Below are 10,995 nucleotides of genomic sequence, written 5' to 3' on the forward strand. Positions count from 1 at the left end.
TGTAGACTGGTCTCTGGAGAATTAAACTAATTTAAACACTGGACTAAACACAGCTTGTACAAGCAACAGAAAGATGATCTGAATTGTGTTTAATTTACAAGACATCACAGATGAACATTAGCAGACACTTCTGCAGCCATATGAATCTTTTCCTTAACCAGACTGTGATGTTGTGTCTTCACTTGTCGACTGACCTGCCCTGTGAGATGGCCCTGCTGCTGCCTCTGCTCTTTCCTCCTCTCTGTACTCTGCGGTCCTGACTTCCACGGCCCTCCGCCCCATGTTCCCACTAGTCTCCCGCGGAGTAATAAATGGGTCGAGGAACGACAGGACCGCAGAGTACTTCCACTTTTTAGTGGACTGAGCTGCACTCCCACTGCGCTTCTCGCTGCTCTCTCTCCTCTTCTCTCTTTGGTAGCTGTCTCTGAGACTTTTCCACCTACGGCGGCAGATCTCCTCTGCCATGAAACACATATGCCGGCGGTTGGTTGATAGTAAAGTACAACAAATAGCGAGAATAAAAGCAAATACATACATTCGAAACTTACCAGGTAGTCCCACGGCTTCTCCGACCTTCTTCCACGCTTTATCTTTATCGCTCCGGTTTCGATAAGCATAGAGAGTTGTGTCATAAAGTTCGGGGTGCCCACAAACTGCGACAATAATCTTTTCCTCCATTTTCTAAACCGGCAGGACGATGACGAGCGGAGCTGCTCAACGCTGATTGGCTGACGCAACTATGACTCACGCGTCTTTGCTGCCAAAGTTGGGAAATTTGAACTCGCGCGTCAACGAGCTGCGTCTGTTCGCTGTGTTCGCTCAGTTCGCCCCGCGACAAACCCTCTGTTCGTGCTGCTTCAAACGCGTCTGACGCGCTGCTCGCTGGAAAATACGCAGCTACGCAGCTTCGACGCAGCTTCGACGCAGCTTTGCATTGACTTAACATGTAATCTCGACGCGCGTCAAAATTTTGACGCGTCCGGTGTGAACACACCATCAGGGTCATCTGCTGTGGTCGACTGCTCCGAACCTGCTAGGGGAAATACACCTTGTTCCAAGGCAGGATTTTCCAAAAAGCACTCCATAATAAAAGCCATATCCCGGACGAGCCCCCAATTATGTTACGGCCTCTTGGTAAACTAGGGATGCACAGGCCGCAACATACAAAAAAGGGATACAGCTAAGGGGGAAACAACGGAGGCAAATAATAAAGTTAAATACTTGAACAAAATAAGGAAGATTTATTTCACAGTTAAGGTTTAACGAAGGGCAGAATAACAGAGAAGCAAAGCAAAAGGAAAAATAGGCGTCAGGGTCTCCAAGGCCAACACAACAAACAAAACCACGACGCTAACTAGAAATCAAAAGATACCACTGACCTGCCATTGAAGAAAGGAAAAACAATACTAAGCTCCCTGTCTGACCACAAAACAGGAGAAAACTGACACAACAAAAATGGCAGAGAACCCCTACAAGCTTGACCCGGAAATACAAATGGTGTCCAACACTTCGGCACCATACCACAGAATGGTCACAGCTCAGAGGTGAAGAGAGAGAGAAACACTTAGGCTGTGTCTACTACCGCGCACTTGAGCACTGACTTTCAGTGTTCGAAGTGCGCCACTGAAAAAACCAGCAGAATTCAGTGCACTGAAAGTACCCGGATGGTGCACTGCAAACGGGCAAAAAATGTAGTGTAAAACGATGGACACTACTCGCCCTAAGCGGCCGCCATCTTGGCGACGTGGCGGAAGAGGAGGAGCCCTTTCGCCAGCTTTTCATTTTATTTCTAAAACAATGGCGGACAGCACAAGCGGTAGACCACAAAGCTACAGACCGTAAATGTAAGTATCAGCGGTAATTACACATTGTACTGGTATTACAATGTACTACTAACATGCCATTCTCAGATTAGTGAGCATACCTAGGTAGCATTAGATGCCATTGGATCTCCATGGCAGTTATGATAAGGTAGCTGGGTAATCCACCACCCGGCCAGTCCGACGAAGGTGCACTTTTATCGGACACTTTTCGCTTGACGAGCGGGGCAGGTCGGCTCCAGGCGCTTGCTCCAGCGGCAAGTCCGACGACAGATAGCTATGTCAGTCATCGGACAGTGTTAAACAACGGCTGTTCTGTTAACCAATCGAAATAGCCATTTTAATAATGGATTAACAATGGATATGCTTAGTTTAATAACGGGTTAACATGACACATGACGTTTACACCACGCCGCCCGATAATTAATACCGTTACGATAGCTATCTAAGCTTGTCCTTCTAGAAATAATTGTAGCTTTCAATCATCGTTGTGTTTTTTTTAAATGTCGTGTATGTATTAATTTAAATGTAATCGTGGTCTGGGACATAGCACTGAATGGCTATCCTATTTCTGTTTCCTGCCCCAGAGACGTTTCCTGGAGGTGCTGGTGCTGGTCCTCTGCTGCCCTCCCGACATCTGGCTCCAATGACCTCTGGCACCTCACATCCACCTCCAGGGCCTTTAAGAAGATGGACCGCCATCGCGTCTTCAGTATCCCGAAGGACCTCTCCACAACACAACACACCTCGCCTTTGACAGGCAGCGGTTGTAGCTTGGAGGTTGACAGGCTGCCTGAAGGGGGTGTAAGGTATTCTCAAAACTGGGGCACTACGCAGATGGTGGAGAAACAGGCTTCCGGACACGCATGGATTAAGTTATCAACATTTAATGGCAGGAAATGTGAATCAAACATTCAAAGCGCTCTCTCCTCGTGTCCCGGCGCCGGCGCCGGCTCCCGGCTCGGGAGCTCGGCAGCACAGCCTCCTCCGTCGAGCTTACCTGAGAAAGAGGCCTTTTCTCTCCCCGGTCGAAACGTCACTTCCGGTTCCGTCGCTTTCACAATAAGAATCCCGTCAATTAAAGTCACCTTCACAATAAAAGTCTCGTTATTATAAGTCACGTCACTGATTTCAACCGGCTTCGTCAATCTATAATACTAACAGTCACTCTCATGCAACATACATTCATTCTTGCCATTTACATTTGCATAGAGTAAACATTACCCCTATGCTTCATAATACATTAATAACAATATCAATATTCTCCTTAATATTGTCTATTATAATATCTTTCTATATGTATTAATTTAAACCATAAGACCTCTGCAGATGTTATCAAAATAAACTATTACAACTTAACAGGGGTCATGAGGCAGATGGGTTGGGACAGGCAGGGATAGCCACCATCCCCAAGGATACAGTATCCTGGTGGAGGGTATGACTGCTCATAGAAGATGGGGCTGTTATTCAGGACCCTGGCATCATGCACTGAGCCCGGGGCCTGTCGAAGGCCCTGGCCACCACCCGATAGGAGGTGGCGCTGGCAAGCCAAAAAATAAAAACTAGACAGGAGATCTCAGGGCCCCAACCGTGGTCAGTCAGTGCCCAGCACAGCCATGAGGGCGTTGAATGACTCGGTGAGCCTGAAGTCCACCCTCATGTCACTGTGGCCATCACAATACAATGCCAGCAGTGGCATTGCAACATTGATACGGCAGCGCCGCCTGGGACTGGGTGGCTGCTGCAGAGTGTGGGGAGGGGAGGGGAAGGGAAGATTATATTAATATGTAAGTCATTTTATCAATAAAATGTTGTCATTGAGGTTTTGTAGTCTTTTATTGCGTTTTCTGATTTATATTAGAATTGATGCATGTTTGTAACAATAATTAATATGCCTGTGTGTTCAATTGCTAATTGATTCCTGTATCAGGGTAAACTTCACTACAACAGAGATGTGTATAAAAGTACAGTCAGTCAAAGTAGGCCTATTACTGTGTGAATTCAAGCAGATGATGCCTATCATTTCAGTGGATAATTCTTAAAACTAATTGGAATCTAGGGACAAACATGTACAGATTTGTCATGTTTTATTTCCATATGGTGTGTATGTGGATTGCAAAGAAGAAGGCTACTTCTGACAAAGATAATTGAGAATTTAGCATACCTAGTGAGGAGAATTTAATTGCAACTACTACATGAAGCTATGCTGTGAAGGTAAGGCAAAATCACAATTAAATTTACATATACCATCTCGACTTCAGCCAGAAGGCGGAGGCTCCTGCCGCGATTGTGGAGGTATCGCAGTTTCCACATGGGGTGGAGAAGGGTAAACAAGGGACAACAAGAGGGCAAGAAGTGCATTCATTCTGTCAGTTTAAGGGTTAGGGTATCGCAAGCAGATTTGCATCTGTCACTCCCGGCTTAATTTCGCAGGTGCCGTGAACAGATTTGCATCTGTCACTTCCGCCAAGTGGTTAACGGTTAAGTGTTCCATTTGAGACAGCACTTCATCAGCGACGCAGTGCACTGAATTGCAGTGCACTGAATTGCAGTGCACTGCATTGCAGTGCACTGCATTGCAGTGTACTTCGTTAAGTGCGCGGTAGTAGACACAGCCTTAGTCAGGGTGTATATAAGCCCCGCCCGCTGATTAGGTGATCCCTCTCGTGGTGGTACTCCAGGCGTACCAGAACTGAGAGAGATAGCTCCACCCTCTTCCTGAAAGAGGGCCGTCTCAGTCACGGGACGTAACAACCACATATTGAGTTTCTTTGGGGGCTTCAATGAAAAGAAATGCATAATTATACGGACTGACTTCATGCCAATCATTACATACTTCTAATTAACAAGCTAATTTTTGATAACTCCAAGTTTATTTCCCCCGGTTTCTAAAAGAGTGCATTAATTGTCCAACATAACAGGTTACTTGTACCTTGCTCTTTCCTGGAATCTTCTTTTGTCACAGAATGTGGCCTTTTGAAGTGCACTGTAATAAAGAAAAAATAATAATCTCAAATATTACATTTTCAAACAAATAAATAGACATTAGTCTCAAAATATTCAATACCAGTGACTGAAATACTCACAATTTACAATTTTTGAAAAAATGTCCTTGAGGTTCTCCTCCAATCAGTCATCCAGCTTCATCTGTATGCTGGTGAGGACATCAGCGCTGTAGCTGTTCCTCCGTTTCTTCCCCAAAAGCAGAATTGGAATGTACCCCAACGCAGCAAGCTGGTCCAACTGAAAGGCAAATAAGTAAATGCAAGCCTGAAATTACACCTGAATTTCACGGCAGAAAAATATGAAGATCCATGTGCTTTAACAACACAATTAAATCGATAGTATATTGTAGTACACTGTCAATGTCACTTTCAATATCCTTTCAAGTTGATTTTAATGCTCATTCATGATATAAATGTGTTAAACGTACAGACCGGCCCAAAATCACAAACAAAATTAATTCACAATCAAAATGATTTATTATAAGCCACATTATTGAGCTATGACTATTATTGGGGGTGGGGGGGGGGGGGAAGTAAGTCATCTCTGTAGTATTTTGAATTGTGTATGTACCATTTTGAGGCTGGAGTCTAACATGTGTGCCATTGCCGTTTTTCTTAACTTTCTTTCCACTCCTTTTCCTCAGCTGCAAATTTATTTCTCTCCTTGACCAGTCTGTCCTTGTGTGGCTGTTGTGCCTTACATCTAGAACACTTTTTACATGCAACATAAATGCTGGCTTTGCATGACACATATTTTGATGTTGCGTGTCCCCTTCTTGTCTGCAAAAGGATGAAGTAAACACTTAGTTTCTGATGGACCTTTAAAATATGAGTCTGTCAGTATATATTGTGAAACAAAGAGATTGTCAATTGTTAGCAGAGGTATTGTGTAATCTATACTATTGTCAGTATTGTTGAATAGTTTTATAACTTGACATTACCATCAATTTCAATTGATGTACAGTAACCCTATCATCTTAAATACAACTTCTGTATAAAGGCATGAACCAAATATGGAACAAATATAGTTTGCAAAGTTCAGTTGGCCTACATTTATGTAATTCTGACATTTACACCACAAATGATGCTCGTATTTATGACCTATTGTCTATGGAACTACCTGTAATAAATACATGTCTTACCCATTCTGGTTCTTCAGAGTCTATGTTGTTTAAAATGAAGTCCAGCCAGTCCAGTGAGGTTACTGGGCTTTTACTCCGCGCCAGAATTGCCAGGCACCAAAGCAATGAATGTAGAAATCCCGCGATTTTTTTGCGGTTTTCTTCATGTATTTGAATAAAAGACTACATTACCCACATTTGAGATGGAGCCCGACCACTCTGCGGTATTTTTTTCAAACCGGTTGAACTCCAACTATGGTGTTGATTGTATCGAGGCATAAGGTGCAACTCTAGGAAATTGTAGTTTTTTTAACTAAATAGTAAAATTGGAAGTTGTAAGTATCTAAATGAGAAACACAGATCAGTTTAATGTAGTAATAAACACTTTTGTGAAGTTATGTCATGTTATGTCTCCACAGTTTTACAACTTCAAAGATTTATACTAAAGATGTCACGATGGGATTAAGGGTGGACCCAAAAGCACGACTCCGGAGACAGCACTGCCAATAATTCTCTTTACTTAGAACGTGATTCAGAACAGAACACTACGAAATCTCTTGACTCAAGTAACACGTGAGGGCTTGGGCTGGAAACACAAAACAATCTGGCAGAGGACAAGTGGAAGTGAGGGAGCTAAATAGTGAGGGACTAATGAGGGGATGGGCTGCAGGTGAGAAGGGCGTGAGAGCCAGGTGAAGGGAATGAGGGACTAACAAGGGAGTGATCAGAGGCAGGTGAGGGGAGTTGGATTGACGAGATGGGAAGCAGGATCTGGAATGACAGGATAGTTAGTGACCGGATGAAAACAACTAATACAAAAAGGAAGGTGGGGAGCTAAACTGTTACAAAAGACCCTAAATTCAACTACGGATTCCTGCGTCTTCATTTTATGGATCTGCTGTTAGCTATCTGCTAAGCTACCTTAAATAAGCAAGAGCAGAATAGGTCGAGCGAGTAAACTCACGCGTTTTGGGTGATGCGAAAAATAGTTTTGCTTTGGGTGTGAGCGCACCTTTAGACCCCTCGCATGTGCCCGTTGACTTATCGATCCATGCCTGAGCCAGAGGGGCAAGGTTTTTAACAACTCTATACAGATTGATAGTTTGCTGTGTGATAAAGATTTATAATATAATTTAGTTTCAAGTTGTTGTTTTTAACACAGGAATGTTGAATTGCATACTTTGCAATAACATCCGTGTTTTTTGTAATGACATTGGCTTATTACTCTTTACGCTTTTGGACTCCTAGTTTTTACTGGCCCAAGGTTTCATGAAAGAAATTTGCACAGATTTCAGTGTGGGGTTTAATTTTCATTCTAAAAGTGATAGGGGTGGGTTTCATACTTTTGGAGGTATACGTTCAATGTTGTGCATTGCAGCCTACGTTGTATAACTGCAAATCACATAAGGCTTTTTTTATTTAAAAAAGGATAAAACATATTCACGTAAACAATAGCAGCACTTGCTTGCTTGTAGTTGTCCATCGAGGCCGATGATGACATCCATTTCTGACTTTCAACTGAGTTTTCTGGTGGCTGTATAGTCCTATCCTGGATCCACAGGTCTTGTCGCAGGTGGGACATGCGTATGTAGTAGTGGTGGTACTGGCAACCTTGGTTGTTTTTCTTGCATGCCTTTCCTGTCTCCTGGCTATCCTGTCGTCCTCTAGTGCTTTGGTCCCGTCTTGGCACATCTGACGCCAGGTGTTACGGTCAGCAGCCAAGCCCTCCAGGTCCCCTGGTCGGATTTTACATTTCTTTAGCACTGTTTTTATCTGGTCTTTATAGCGCTTCTTCTGCCCTCCAGCAGAGCGTTGGCCTTGGGCGAGCTGGCCATACAGCACTTTGTGAGGCAGCCGATTGAGGGGCATCCTTATAACGTGCCCCAGCCATCGTAGCTGGTGTCTCCTGAGGATCTCGGTGTGTGGCACTCGGTCACGCCAAGTGATTCCTAGCATTCGCTGGAGACAGCGGATGTGAAAATGCTCCAGGGACTTCACATGGCGGCTGTAAGTGACCCAGGCTTCACAACTGTAGAGGAGGGTGGTGATGCAAACTGCTTGATACAGAGATTTTTGTATAGAGATATAAGTTCTTGTTTTGAAAGACCTGGCGCCTGAGTCTCCCAAAGGCAGCTGATGCTTGTTTGATTCTGTTCTGGACCTCATTGTCGATGTTATTGTCCTCAGAGAGGATACTCCCGAGGTATTTGAATGAAGGTACTACAGACAGATGCTTATCAGTGATGCTGAAGATGGGTGGCGTGGGTAGTTGGTGCTCCACTGACAGACTACCTCTGTTTTGGTGATGTTGATGGTCAGCCCCATCGTGCTGTAAGCCTTCACAGCTGCATCCAGGACAGCCTGGAGGTCTTGTGGAGTGTGAGCCACAAGAGCGCAGTCATCTGCATACTGCAGCTCAAGGACCCTCACTCTGTGCAGCTTGGTGGTTGCTTGCAGCCTCCTGATGTTAAAGAGGTTGCCATCTAGCCTATAGACTACTGTCACCCCGCTGTTGTCCTCAATTTCCTTATGGAGAAGCTGGGTGACGCATAGGAGGAAGATGTTAAAGAGCACTGGTGCTAGTACACACCCCTGCCTGACCCCTGTGCACATAGGGAAGGAGGCAGACTTGTCCTCCTATTGTCACCCTAGCATTCATACCATCATGAAACTGTCGGAGGATGTTGACAAACTTGCTAGGGCATCCAAACCGGAGCAGGATGTCCCACAGTAGGTCTCTCTGCACAGTGTCGAAGGCTTTGGAGAGGTCGACGAAAGCCATAAACAGGTCTTGATGTTGCTCCCTGCACTTTTCCTGAAGTTGCCTGGCTGAGAAGACCATGTCGACTACTCCTGTTCTTTCTAAAGCGACACTGTGATTCTGGGAGCAATGACTGATGTTGTTGAGTAGCCTCTGCAGCAACACCTTGGCCAGGACCTTACCAGCAACAGCAAGGAGTGATATACCCCTGTGGTTGCCACAGATGGTCTTGTCACCTTTGTTCTTATATATGGTGACAATTTTGGCATCTCTCCATTGCTGTGTGACGTTTATCAGCCCATACTTTTTTATTATTTAAAAAAGGATAAAACATGCAGGTAAACAATAGCAGCACATACACACACACAGAACTTTTACATTAGTTATCGGGTTGTCACAAGTGTACTTGACTACGTGTCACGTCACAAATTTTGTCCTCGTCATGTTTCCCGCTGGCGCCGAATCGATCTCTCTGCTCGTTATTTGAATGCAGAGGAAATCCAGCAGTAAGTATTTTTGGTAAAAATAAGTATGGCTTGAGTAGCAAGTATTGTTGGAGTCAAAAAGCTCTAAACTAGCTAAAAGAAAAGCCTTAAATCTGTTGTCAAACCCTTTTACATTTAAGCTAACCTACACGTTAGTTGTTATGTCATATTTACTGAGCGGTAAATATAAGACAAATAATGCTGTTTTACAAATAATGTAGATTTGTTTTAATTGCTATTTATAATCTGTATAAGCTCATGTCTTCAGCCAGCCCAATAACTTTGTCAAATATGCTACAGTTTCTGTTCGTGATACCGACAGATACCAGAGAACCATGGCTGGAAGGATAGATATCAAAGGAAATGATGAGGGCTCTGATGAAGATATGTTTCGAATATCAGAAATGAGTGCTGAACTGAGCAGCAGGATTGATACCCAGTCAGATGATGAAGCTGAACTCTGTTCCAAACAAAAAATGGAAAAGGTAATTGCTACTTACCAAAAGTTATATTTAAATATAATGCAGCAGTCTTCATACTGTGATGTATTTGGTGTTAACAATTGTAATGTTGTGAAGTGACAACATTTTCGTCGACATGCTGAATAGGGCCGTAAAATGCCTGCAGTAAGATGGAGAAAACTAGACCAATTTGGCCGGCTGATTATACAGAGTTGCAGTTACTCCAAAAGTATGTATTCCAAAACATACTGTCACTGTTATTTCTTTGCTTTTTTATAATTACATTTTTAATGACTATCCTTGTCTTCCTAGCGTACTCCAAACGTAAAACAAAATCTTGCCAGATGCAGCAACCAAGTACTTCTGCAGAACATGTTGCAGACAGTCTAGAAGGTAAGTTTCTATCAGTGTCAACCTCTTGCTTCATTTTCTCCTATATATAGTCAGTGTGTTTGGGGCCATATGGAGCTGACACTTGGCACACTTTCAAAGTAATTCTAAGCTAAATTAATTACAACTTGTATTACAAAGAACAAATAAAGTATTGGTAATATGCTAAATGAACATTGTAAACACGGAAGCAATATTGAGTCAAAGGTCACAGTTTAGTTCAACTGTAATATTGACATTAATTCCCTGTATCTGTTGATCTGGAGGCACATTCACCTCTGAAGTACAAGAGGCTCACAATACGATTGGTAAGATTCCCTCAAAATACTTTTGCCATGATTATGGTATCCATTCAAGTCATTAAGGTGTTTTGCTTTTACTCAAAGTTAATAAGTATTCATTACTGATCTATAACTGATCATCACAATGTTATTTTGAAGAATAATGTAGTTTCCTTAAAACAATATAGGTCAACATGACACTGAATGTTATTAGCCACCTCAAAGTTCTTTTATGAATCTGTCTGATTATTACACATCTGTTACTTTCATTTCCCAAGATCTTCATATGAAAGAACTGCAACAATTCTTAGAAGCAGTTGAAGAGGATCATGGTTCAAATCCCACTGAAGTCTCATCTGGTTGAACATGGACAGTACGACAGGATTTGTCATGAAAGATGTCAGAAAGCAAGACCTCAGCTTCTTGAGGCCATGCTGGAGGCAGTGAAGGTCCCGAAGGGACTGTGCCATGTGTGCAAATTAAAAGATGCAGTGATTTGTTGCACAGACTGCCGTCCCAAACAAATGCGATGTTACTGTACATCGGCAAGACAGTTTGCACAACAGGTGCTTACTTGTAGGGGGCAGCTACAAAGCCCTTCCTCCTACTAGTATCATTGCTAAAGAAGCTAGTGGTGAGCTATAAATAAGACAAATACAGGCTGTCTTGTA

The 10,995-nt window shown here is 43.2% G+C and overlaps 1 long non-coding RNA gene across 1 annotated transcript; it reads right to left on the reverse strand.

Annotated features, from left to right (window-relative positions):
* Positions 1-3,296: 3,296 nt before the first annotated feature.
* Positions 3,297-4,164, reverse strand: LOC130199850 (uncharacterized). Its single transcript, XR_008832902.1, has 2 exons — positions 4,068-4,164; positions 3,297-3,561 (listed from the first exon to the last, which is right to left on the reverse strand). It is a non-coding gene; the product is annotated as an uncharacterized LOC130199850 (long non-coding RNA).
* Positions 4,165-10,995: the final 6,831 nt, after the last annotated feature.

Source organism: Pseudoliparis swirei, chromosome 9 (genome assembly GCF_029220125.1).
Source record: "Pseudoliparis swirei isolate HS2019 ecotype Mariana Trench chromosome 9, NWPU_hadal_v1, whole genome shotgun sequence".
Classification (NCBI taxonomy): domain Eukaryota; kingdom Metazoa; phylum Chordata; class Actinopteri; order Perciformes; family Liparidae; genus Pseudoliparis; species Pseudoliparis swirei.